The sequence below is a fragment of the Saccopteryx leptura genome, chromosome 7, assembly GCF_036850995.1.
Source record: "Saccopteryx leptura isolate mSacLep1 chromosome 7, mSacLep1_pri_phased_curated, whole genome shotgun sequence".
NCBI classification, from domain to species: domain Eukaryota; kingdom Metazoa; phylum Chordata; class Mammalia; order Chiroptera; family Emballonuridae; genus Saccopteryx; species Saccopteryx leptura.
This window is the reverse complement of record NC_089509.1, coordinates 31,075,930-31,087,205: the sequence shown is the minus strand read 5'-3', so window position 1 is coordinate 31,087,205 and position 11,276 is coordinate 31,075,930. Positions and strand designations below refer to the sequence as shown.

The 11,276-nt window shown below is 36.2% G+C and overlaps 1 non-coding gene across 1 annotated transcript; it reads right to left on the bottom strand.

Annotated features, from left to right (window-relative positions):
• Positions 1–8,765: 8,765 nt before the first annotated feature.
• On the bottom strand, positions 8,766–8,846 carry TRNAC-GCA (transfer RNA cysteine (anticodon GCA)). Its single transcript is given in 2 exon segments — positions 8,766–8,800; positions 8,806–8,846. It is a non-coding gene; the product is annotated as a tRNA-Cys (tRNA).
• Positions 8,847–11,276: the final 2,430 nt, after the last annotated feature.

Below are 11,276 nucleotides of genomic sequence, written 5' to 3'. Positions count from 1 at the left end.
CATACTCAGGTGGGTTTTGACAATTGAATAAATTCATACAGGTAAAGAACATAGAATAGGGCCCTGGCCAGTTGGCTCAGCAGTAGAGCGTCGGCCTAGCGTGCGGAGGACCCGGGTTCGATTCCCGGCCAGGGCACACAGGAGAAGCGCCCATTTGCTTCTCCACCCCTCTGCCACGCTTTCCTCTCTGTCTCTCTCTTCCCCTCCCGCAGCCAAGGCTCCATTGGAGCAAAGATGGCCCGGGTGCTGGGGATGGCTCTGTGGCCTCTGCCTCAGGCGCTAGAGTGGCTCTGGTCGCAACATGGCGACGCCCAGGATGGGCAGAGTGTTGCCCCATGATGGGCGTGCTGGGTGGATCCCCGGTCGGGCGCATGCGGGAGTCTGTCTGACTGTCTCTCCCTGTTTCCAGCTTCAGAAAAATGAAAAAAAAAAAAAAAAGAACATAGAATAATCTGTTACAAGGGACTGAAAAAGATAATCTGTTTTTAGTATTATTATATTTATAGTGGTTAGCATTTATCTCAATAAAAGTCAATCTCATTCCTGAGGTTGTTGATTCAGTGAAAGAGAAAAAGGCTAAAATTATGGAGTATCTTGGGAGATCAAAGGAAGTTGATGGTGTATAAGACCATGTGGGAGAATGCTGGATATAAATCAATTAGAGAAAGTGCAGTGAAAATTTGGTTTTCAATAGTTTACCTGTGTATGGTGTCCTCCATGACTTTTGAGAAGTAAAAAAGAAATAGGTGGGTAAACTGGTAAGTAGAAAGTAAAGGAAGTCTAATTAATTATATTGGTCTTTTTCACCAAGTCCCTATACTATATCAGATCCTCAAAAACTCTCACACAGGAGCATTTGGGAATGGAATACAAGGTGAAATATATCTCCCATCTTTATTTAGATTCAGAAAATGCAAACTTTCTGAGACAAGAAGTATAATTAAGGTGACCAATATTTTTACAGTGAAAAGGAGGACAAAAATAAATTGAAGAAAACAATATCGTAAATAAAAGAAACATTTTATTCATTGCAACAATAATACACTATAATAAATGCATAATAAAAACATTTGTACTATTTTATATTGTAATTATGTTCACATGCTTATTAATTTTTAATAATAATTATCAGAAAAATACTCATTTAGCTACAAATATGTCATATCACATGCAATGGATCGACTCTGCATCGATCGAATATAGACATTTACAGATTAGTCTTCCAATATAAAAAAGGAGGACATGTAGGAGGATACTTTTCAAGAAAGGATGGAACTTATAAAAGAAGGACTATCCTCCCTAAAGGAGGACGACTGGTCACTTTAGTATAATATACTAATTTCTTGACATTTGAAGAGCCTGAAATTCTGTGGGTCTTCTGGGAAGAGCACATAGGACTCTTTTATGCCTCCTGTTGGCTGGCACTCTTATTTTATTTATAATGATATGGGCACTTGCTCCCTAATGGTTAAGACTCTCTTCTCACCAGATGTGGTCTTTTGGAAAAGAGCTCAAACAGCTTGGCAGGTCAGTGAAGGGGAGGCAAACATTGTCACTGCAAGTGCTCTGCCTATTTTGTAGACAAATGGAGGACTTTACTTTCCAAGGTTGTCAGTCTTTCATAAGGGCTTACATTTAAATCATAATAATGATGCTACTTACACTCTAGTTCATTCTGCCAATATTTGATTAGCAAGTTGACTGAACACAGTGATAGAGAGGATGACAGATCTTCATTTCATCTAGGGTATCATTAGGGTTTCAACTGGCTCTCACATTACCATTATTATTATTTCGGGGTCGGGAGGATGGTTCCTACCATTATTCTCAATGGGGAAGATAACATCATCCGCTTCCTAGGGCTTCATGATCAGAGTTAAATAGACATAGATATTATCTCACCTTAAAAAAAGAGATAAGAAAATTTTAATTCTATGATTTTCATGTATAAAGTTATAATATAGATAAAATAACTTATAGACAATTAAACTCAAAGGCATTGACTGCGCATTTTTGTATTCATAAGGTTGCATTATGTGTGTGAATGTACATATGTATTTTTGCATGTAGATATGTCTAACTGTTATATTTGCACTATTATACTAATAATAGTGAAGAAGCTCCAAATCAAAATCCTATGCAAATTGCAACACTCAATACATATGGACATCACTTACATTTTTTGTCATACATATGATGACTGTACCATATTTAGTACATGATACACTTAATGCCCCCTGTGCATTAGATTTCTGTTTTTGCTTTTCACAGTTGTGGATGAGACAGCTTAAGAATAAAGGCTTTGGGATTCATTGAGTGAAGAATAATCATTAATTATCTCTTTATCTTTCACTCTGAGCAGTTACATGAGCATTTTATGGGCTTTTGAAGCAAAGGCCAGTAGTCCATCCCTTTATTAATTCTGTAAAAACAAGGTTCACAGAAAATTGAAAGGACCTGTGCTATATATTTTCTGACATAATTCTTTTTTTAATTAATAGACTATTTTTGAGCAATTTTAGGTTTTAAAAACATTGAGCATAAAAATACAGTATATATGTGTGTGTGTGTGTGTGTGTGTGTGTGTGTGTGTGTGTATCACTTCACCCCCATACATACCTACCAGTTTCCACAATAATTAACATCTTGAATTAGGGAGGTACATTTCTTATAACTGATCAGACAATATTGACATATTATTATTAACTATAGTTCATAGTTTACCTTAGAGTTCACTATTTGCAGTGTACATTCTATGGGTTTTGACAAATGTATTCTGACATGTACCCACCATTATCGTATCATACAGGGTAATTTCAATACTCTAAAAGTTTCCTGTGCTCCATCTGTTATTCCTCCCTCTTCCCCAACACCTGGCAAACACTGATCTTTTTTACCATCTTCACTATTTTTATCTTTTCCAGAATGTCATATTGCTGGAATCATACAGTATGCAGCCTTTTTATTTTGGCTTTTTTCACTTAGTATTATGCATTTTAAAAGCCTCCATGACTTTTTCTGGCTTGATAGCTGATTTCTTTTTATTGCTAATTAATATTCCATTTTATGGATGTACCGCAGTTTGTTTATCTATTCATCTTTTGAAAGATATCTTGGTTGTTTCCAGGTTTTGGCAATTATGAACAAAGCTGTTATAAACATTTGTGTGCAGGTTTTTATTGGACATAAGTTTTCAGTTCATTTGGGTAAATACCAAGGAACATGATTGCTGGATCATATGGTAAGGGTGTGTTTAGCTTTGTAAGAAACTGCCAAACTTTTTTTTTCAGAGTGGCTATACCATTTTGTATTTCTACCAGCAAAAAACACCATATCCTTGCTAGCATTTGGTGTTGTCAGTGTTTTGAGTATTTGACAGTAACTCATTATTTTAAGTGGTGATTCTCTAATTTCATATGACGTTAAGTGGTTTTAGAAGCTTTTTTTCCCCCCACCTGTATGTCTTTTTTGTTGAGGTGTGTGTTCAGTGCCATTGCCCAGTGTTTAACATGGCTATTTCTTTTTGAATTTTGAGTTTCTCAAAATTTTGTATGAAAGTACTTTATCTGATATGTGTTTTGTAAAGATTTTACCCCAGTCTGTGGCTTGTCTTTTCAATCTGTTAACATTGTATTTTACAAAACAGAAGTCTTTGATTTTAGTGATGTCCAATTTATTCACTTTTTCATGGTATGTGCTTTTGATATATCTAAACTGTCATAACCAAATTCAAGGTCACCTAAATTATTTTCTATTATAGGGGTTTTATAGTTTTACATTTTACATTTATGTCTATGATTTATTTTTTACCTCATTTCCTTACAGGGTTGCATTTTGACATGCAAACATTTATTTCAATATTATGTTTCAATGCCTCTTTTGCAGAAAAATATAAGAGTATTGCAGGGAAGACTATTTTCTTTAAGTGGGTTGAGAGGGTATATGTGATATGGCAAAGAGTAGAACAAGATTCTAGTTCCAAGTATCCCACCTAAGAGCCAAATGACTTTCTTAGTCTCAGTTCTATTATATGTAAAATAAGTATAATAGCATGTGTCCAACTTCTTCATATGTATTTTTGTAAGGCTATCAAATTACATGAAATATATGAAAGTATATTATAAATATTAAAGAATAAGCTGCAAAATCAAAAGGTGCATTGTTAATAGTTCTAAAATTTATTTATTCAGCTAACAACAGAAATATTAAAATTGGACTTAAAGCATATAACTGATAGCAAAGTCACTGAAACAGGAAGTAATATGCTAATTAATTCCAATTCAGTAGATAACTAAACTTAATGTCACAAGGGCCTTAAGTCTATGGTTATTATTAAAGAAGATAAATTAGTATGAAGTAATTATGAGTTCATTATCTCCTTTAGGCTACAGTCATATCTGATTGCTTTTGAATGACACAGAAGAAAAACTGGAGCAGAAATGGATGCAATTGGTGAAACAAAATCAAATGACTTCCATATATTAGATCAGGTAGACAGCCTGTAGGATGACTGGCAAGTTCCAACTTTCCTTTTGAATTCAGATATGTTTTTGCTCTCTCTTTTATATAATAGATTCATGTATTTAATGTGGGTTCTAAGAATGGCTGCATTGCTATTCAAAAGCATTAACAAAATTGAGAATTCTAGTTTCTAATCAGTGTTTAAAAAGTAGAATTTACACATTTCTAAAGTTAAACTTAGGTAGTTTAAAAACTCAAATATAGTCCTGGCTGGTTGGTTCAGTGGTAGAGCATCGGCTCAGAGTGTGGAAGTCCCAGGTTCGATTCCCAGCCAGGGCACACAGGAGAAGTTCCCATCTGCTTCTCCACCCTTCCCCCTCTCCTTTCTCTTGATCTCTCTTTTCCCCTCCCGCAACCAAAGTTCCACTGGAGCAAAGTTGGCCCAGGTGCTAAGGATGGCTCCATGGCCTCCACCTCAGGCACTAGAATGGATCCAGTTGCAATGGAGCAATGACCCAGATGGGCAGAGCATCACCCCCTAGTGGGCATGCTGGGTGGATCCCTATCGGGTACATGCAGGAGTCTGTCTCTTTGCCTCCCAGCTTCTCACTTTAGAAAAATACAAAAACTCAAACATAGACAAAATTACTAAGTGCTATAAAATAAACTAGAAATGACCTTGTGACTATCTAAAGACAGTCTTTGACTTTTAGAGCAGGTTTAAAAATATGACTATAGGCCTGACCTGTGGTGGCGCAGTGGATAAAGCGTCGACCTGGAAATGCTGAGGTCGCCAGTTCGAAACCCTGGGCTTGCCTGGTCAAGGCACATATGGGAGTTGATGCTTCCTGCTCCTCCCTCCTTCTCTCTCCATCTTTCTCCTCTCTCTCTCTCCCTCTCTCTCTCTCCTTTCTAAAATGAATAAATAAAATAAAAAAATAAATAAAAAATAAAAATAAAAAGATATGACTATATATGTATGACTTCATCATGGGAATAAATCCAGTATTTTTCTCTCTCCCTACTGCTTCTCCTTTTTCTCCTTCTCATTCTTCTTCTTTCTCTTCCTCTTCTTTATCAAATGGTCACTGATTCTCCTCTGTCCCTGTTTTTCTGTTTCTCTAAAGAAAGTGTGCACACACACACACACAAACACATGCAAACAATATGAACTTTGGCTTGACTAATTTTATCAGCAAGTTAAACTATGGTCTAGACCACATATAATTATAAATATAAATCCATTAATACAACCAAATAGTCTAATAACCAATCTTATTTTCATATATCAACACTTCATTCTTGTCAATTGCTGGGTAGTATTTTATGATACTGCGGTTTGTCTAATCTCTACCCATCGAAGGATATTTAGGTTGTTTCCAGTTAGAGGCTTTTAAAAATAAAGCTGCTATTGACATTTGTGTACAGGGTTTTTGTGAACTAAAATCTCATTTCTATAGGATAAATACCCCAGATTCATATCTGTGAATCATATACTATACATGTTTAGTTTCAGAAATTGCCAAACGGATTTCCAGAGCGGCCATACTATTTTATATGACTATCAGGAACGTACATAAGATTCAGTTTCTTCACATCTTTGCTGGCAACTACTTTACAGTGTATTATTTTATCTTCTGACTTACTGAGATATAACTGACATGTAGCATTATATAACTTTAAAGTATACAATGTGATGATTTGAATACATATATGTTACAAAATATTTACCACAATCAAGTCCCAATGGGGTAAGTTAGGTTCCCAGAACTCATTCCATGTACAATTGGAAGTTTGTATTCTTTGACCAAAATCTCCTTATTTCTCCAAAACCCCAGTTTCTGGAAAGCACCATTTTACTTTGTTTCAAGAATTGGGATCTTGACCTGTGGTGGCGCAGTGGATAAACCGTCAATCTGGAAATGCTGAGGTCGCCGATTCAAAACCCTGGGCTTGCCTGGTCAAGGCACATATGGGAGTTGATGCTTCCTGCTCCTCCTCCCTTCTCTCTCTCTGTCTCTCCTCTCTCTCTCTCTCTCCCTCTGTCTCTCCCTCTCCTCTCTAAATAAAATAAAAAAAATAAAAAAATAAAAACAAACAAAATTAAAAAAAAGAATTTACAACTCAATTAAAAGACAAGTTATTGTTTAACGGGCAAAGAACTTGCTGATTAAAAAAAAAAAGAATTGGGATCTTTTAGATAGATTTCATGTATAAATGAGATTCTGCAGTGTTTGCCTTTTTCTGTCTGACTAATTTCACTTATCATAAAGCCCTCACAACCCATCCATGATGTCACAAGAATCAGGATTTTGTCTTGTCACTGAATAATATTCCTTTGTGTGTGCAGCTTATTTTTTCTATTCATATATCAGTAGACAGTTAAGTTGTTTCCATCACTTGGCATTGTAAATAATGCTCCAATAAACATGGGAGTGCAGATAAGTCTTTGAGACTCTGATTCATTGCCTTTGGAAAAATATCCAGAAGTGGGATTGCTGAATCATATGACGGATCTGTTTTTAAGTTTTTGAGGAATAGCCATACTATTTTACATAATAGTTGTATCAATTTACATTCCCATCAACAGTGTGCATGGGCTCCCTTTTCTCTACATCCTCAACAAAACTTATCTCTTATCCTTTTGATAAACATTTTTTTGGGGGGAGTGGTGGTGAGAGAGAGAGACAGGGAGAGACAGACAGGAAAGGGGAGAGATAAAAAGGATCAACTCATAGTTGCAGCACCTAGTTGTTCACTGATGGCTTTCTCATATGTGCTTTGACTGGTAGGCTACAGCCAAGCCAGTGACCCCTTGCTCAAGCCAAAACCTTGGGCTGACGCTAGTGACCATGAGATCATATTTATAACCCTATGCTCAAGCTGGTGATCCCACATTCAAGCTAGTGAGCCTGCACTCAAGTCATATGAGCCTGTGCTCAAGCCAGATGAGCTCGTGTTCAAGCTGCTGACTTTGGGGCTTTGAACCTAGGTCCTTAGCATCCCAGGCCGATGCTCTGTCCACTGCACTACCACCTGGTCAGGCTGATAAACATTCTAAAAGTTGAAAGGTAATATCTCATTGTGATCTTGATTTGCATTTTCCTAATAGTGACATTGAGCATATTTTCATATACTTGCTGACCATTTGTATAGTTGTGTCTTTTTTGGAAAAAATGTCATATAGTTTCTTTGTTCATGCTATAATTGGATTATTTGGTTTCTTTATTATTGAGTTTCTAATATAATATTAATGTTAACTCATATCAGATATATGGTTTGAAAATATCCTCTCCCATTCTGTAAGCTACTTTTTCACTTTGTCCATTGTTTGTTTTGCTGTGCAGAAATTTTAGGTTGTTGTAGACCACTTGTATATTTTTTCTTTGGTTGCTAGTGTTTTGGTGTCACATCCAAGAAAATCTAGCCTGGTCAAAAGCTACAAAGCTCTCATTCTACTGGTTTGTAGGTATTGTGTTAGTTTCAAAGTTGTGTGCGATGGTTGGTAAGTTTTGGAGACCGTGACTGAGCCATATCTACATGTTCTCCTAAAATAAAATTGTCTTGAGCCTATTGCTTCATTTTTGCTTTGCCTGCATTTATGTGCACTATCATCAGTATTAGCACCGGGTTGCTATCTGCAGCAATCCACAGAGGAAAGACAGTGCAGGGTAGAAGCAAATGAAAGTCCCACAATTGGTCTTTTGCTCTAATATAATGTAAGCAAGTAAGGTGGGTTTCTGAAGAAGAGCCATTTTCATTCCGTAAGGTCCTATGCACTATCATGTTTTAACAAGATTCCCAATTTGCATTATGAAAACCTGGCAGACTTTCCTTTAGGCTGTTTACTGCACTTGCCCTTTTGGTAACATTATTGTGTGTTTGTACTGAAGCCTATATTTAAATAAATAAATAGCAGGGAAATGCAATATTAGATTAAATAAAATGTTGGGCTTTCAAATTGTAAGCAAATGTGTAAAAATCTGTCATTTTTTCTTTCTTTCTTTTTTTTTTTTTTTTGGTATTTTTCTGAAGTTGGAAACGGGGAGGCAGTCAGACAGACTCCCACATGCGCCCAACCAGGATCCACCTGGCATGCCCACCAGGGGGCGATGCTTGCCCATCTGGGGCGTTGCTTTGTTGCAACCAGAGCCACTCTAGCACCTGAGGCAGAGGCCATGGAGCCATCCTCAGGCCCCAGGCCAACTTTGCTCCAATGGAGCCTTGGCTGCGGGAGGGGAAGAGAGAGACAGAGAGGAAGGAGAGGGTGAGGGGTGGAGAAACAGATGGGCACTTCTCCTGTGTGCCCTGGCCGGGAATCGAACCCGGGACTCCTGCATACTCCTGCAGGCCGACACTCTACCACTGAGCCAACCAGCCAGGACCAATCTGTCATTTTTTAAATGTGGCTCCATGGGCCTCTGAAAGACTATAAAAAGTGATAAAGAAAACCTGTGAAGCATTGATTGGTAATTTCATTGTGTGGTTAAATGGGCCTTGCAAATGAATAATCTACGGAAACACGAAACACTTTTTTTTTTTTTTTTTTTTTTTGGTCAGGTATAAAATTGCTTCTAATATTTTAATGTATTTCTAGCTACATAGAAGTTGCTATTGGGATTCATATTGGGACTCAGTAACTTCTAGAAAAGCATGACCAATGCCTTGATTCTTATTTTCCTTATGGTTTCCCACAAGTATAAGGGCTTCATTTTTCACACCCTTTTAAATGAATCACAACCCTTTTGGTAATTCACAGTAATCCACACACTTTACACTTTCCTATTAAAATAACACTGGATTACTATCCGATATAACAAACAAGAGAAAGAAGGATGCTAAAGATTTCCCCAAGTCTTGTTGGCTATTTGTCATTCTGTGAATGGTGGCTGATACAAAATCAGGGCCCAATTTTATGCTGATTTTGTGCCCCAGTTAGCAGTGCTAATTGGGGCACACAAGGAAATTGCACTCTGCCCTGTGGAAATTTTCAGTTAGTCAACTAAATCAGAAAATCATTGAGAGCACTAATTCATTGCTCAGTCACTAATTAATTAGGTGCAAAATCCATGGTCCCTTCAGGAAGGACAAATTTCACACATGGGATCTAATGGTCAGTTGCTTGGAATTTAATCTTTCATCCTTCTTCATAATCTAAGTTTAAAAAAATGGGTTTGCTTTTGAAGAGTGGGACATAGGACATTTTAGAGAGAATTAACAGTTCAAGAATCATGAAAGTAGACAGAAATGAAGGTCATTTCATTCCCCTTAACCTTGCAAGACTGATTTTCTGAAAAGACTTTTAAACATAGAGTATAAAGACACTGATCAATATAACAGCAAATGCTCAAAATTTCATAGGATCAAGTTTGAATTTGAATTTGGGTCCAACCTTATTTTCTGAACTGCATCCATGTTTTTAATAAGAGGGAAGATTTTATTTATTTATTTATAGGGAGAGAGACACATAGGGACAGACAGGCAAGAAGGGAAAGAGACAAGAAGCATCAATTCTTCACTGCGGCACCTTAGTTGTTCATTGATTGCTTTCTGATATGTGCATTGACCAGGGGACTACACAGAGCGAGTAAACCCTTGTTCAAGCCAGATGAGCCTGAGCTCAAGCTGGTGACCTTGGGATTTTGAACCTGGGTCCTCTGTGTAACAGTCTGACATTCTATCCACTGGGCCACTGTCTGGTCAGGCGGGAGCAGATATTTTGCCTGTTTTGTTCACTGATGCATTCCAAGTCCTTAATAATTTCTTGAATGAATGACTGAATGAACAAATGAATGAACAGGCATGATGCCTAAGCAAGAATTAATTGAAAATAATATTAATACGATATTTTAAACTCTAAGATAGTATTTGTGATGTGTTTAATACAGTGTCCATTGTACTTAAAAATATTATGTCTCTAGTAAAATGTTTTAATAAGAGAGATATCATGGCATTTAAAATAGTTTTACTTTTCTAAAATATAAAAAGATGATTTGAAAAACTTTGTTGCAGATCTTCTGAAAACTTTCATTTTAGTTACAATATAAATTAAAATTAGTTCAAAGGCAAATATTTTCTGAAATTTGTATTATAGCTTAGAATTAATATTTTTTAGAAATCTTTGTAGTTAGAGTTTATAAGGTTTTTATTGTAATATATAAATTAGTTTCAGCAATAATCTTAGAATAGCTAAAATAAGGAAACTCATTTTGTCAAGAACCATTGCTAGAATAAAGCCACAATTTGTTTTAATGATTATGGGTATTTTATTATTATTAAGATGGCCCATTTACTTATAATTTTTAATAAAAATAATTAATAGTTTTAGAGAGAATTTTAAATTATGTGCATGAAGGTCTAATTACAATATTGCTGAAATCAATACTGACTTATGTCTTGAAGAAGGGACCTTAGGACTTAGATAGTACTATTTTGACTCTCTTCCAACTTCTCCAAACTTCCAAATCTTCCTTTGATTGTTCTTCCTCTTCCTTTTGTTCTTTACTTTAATCCTGTTATTTTTTTCATAAAAAGCTACAAACTAACATTTATGATTTCTCTCTTGTGTTCCAGTTCTGAAATTCCAAATACCTATTGTACGTTTCCAAATAGATGTCCAAACAGCATCCCAAGATCTAGAAATATTATTCTATCTCCACCCCTTTGTACTCAAAAACTTTTATTCCTCATGTTCTATTTTGTGGAACTTTGTTTTCATTTCTATTTTTATCCTTGGCTTAAACACTTTTGCTTTTCTCTCCTCTTTACCTCACTTTCAGAAAGTGTTGTCAATCCTGTTAATCCCCCCCAAAAAA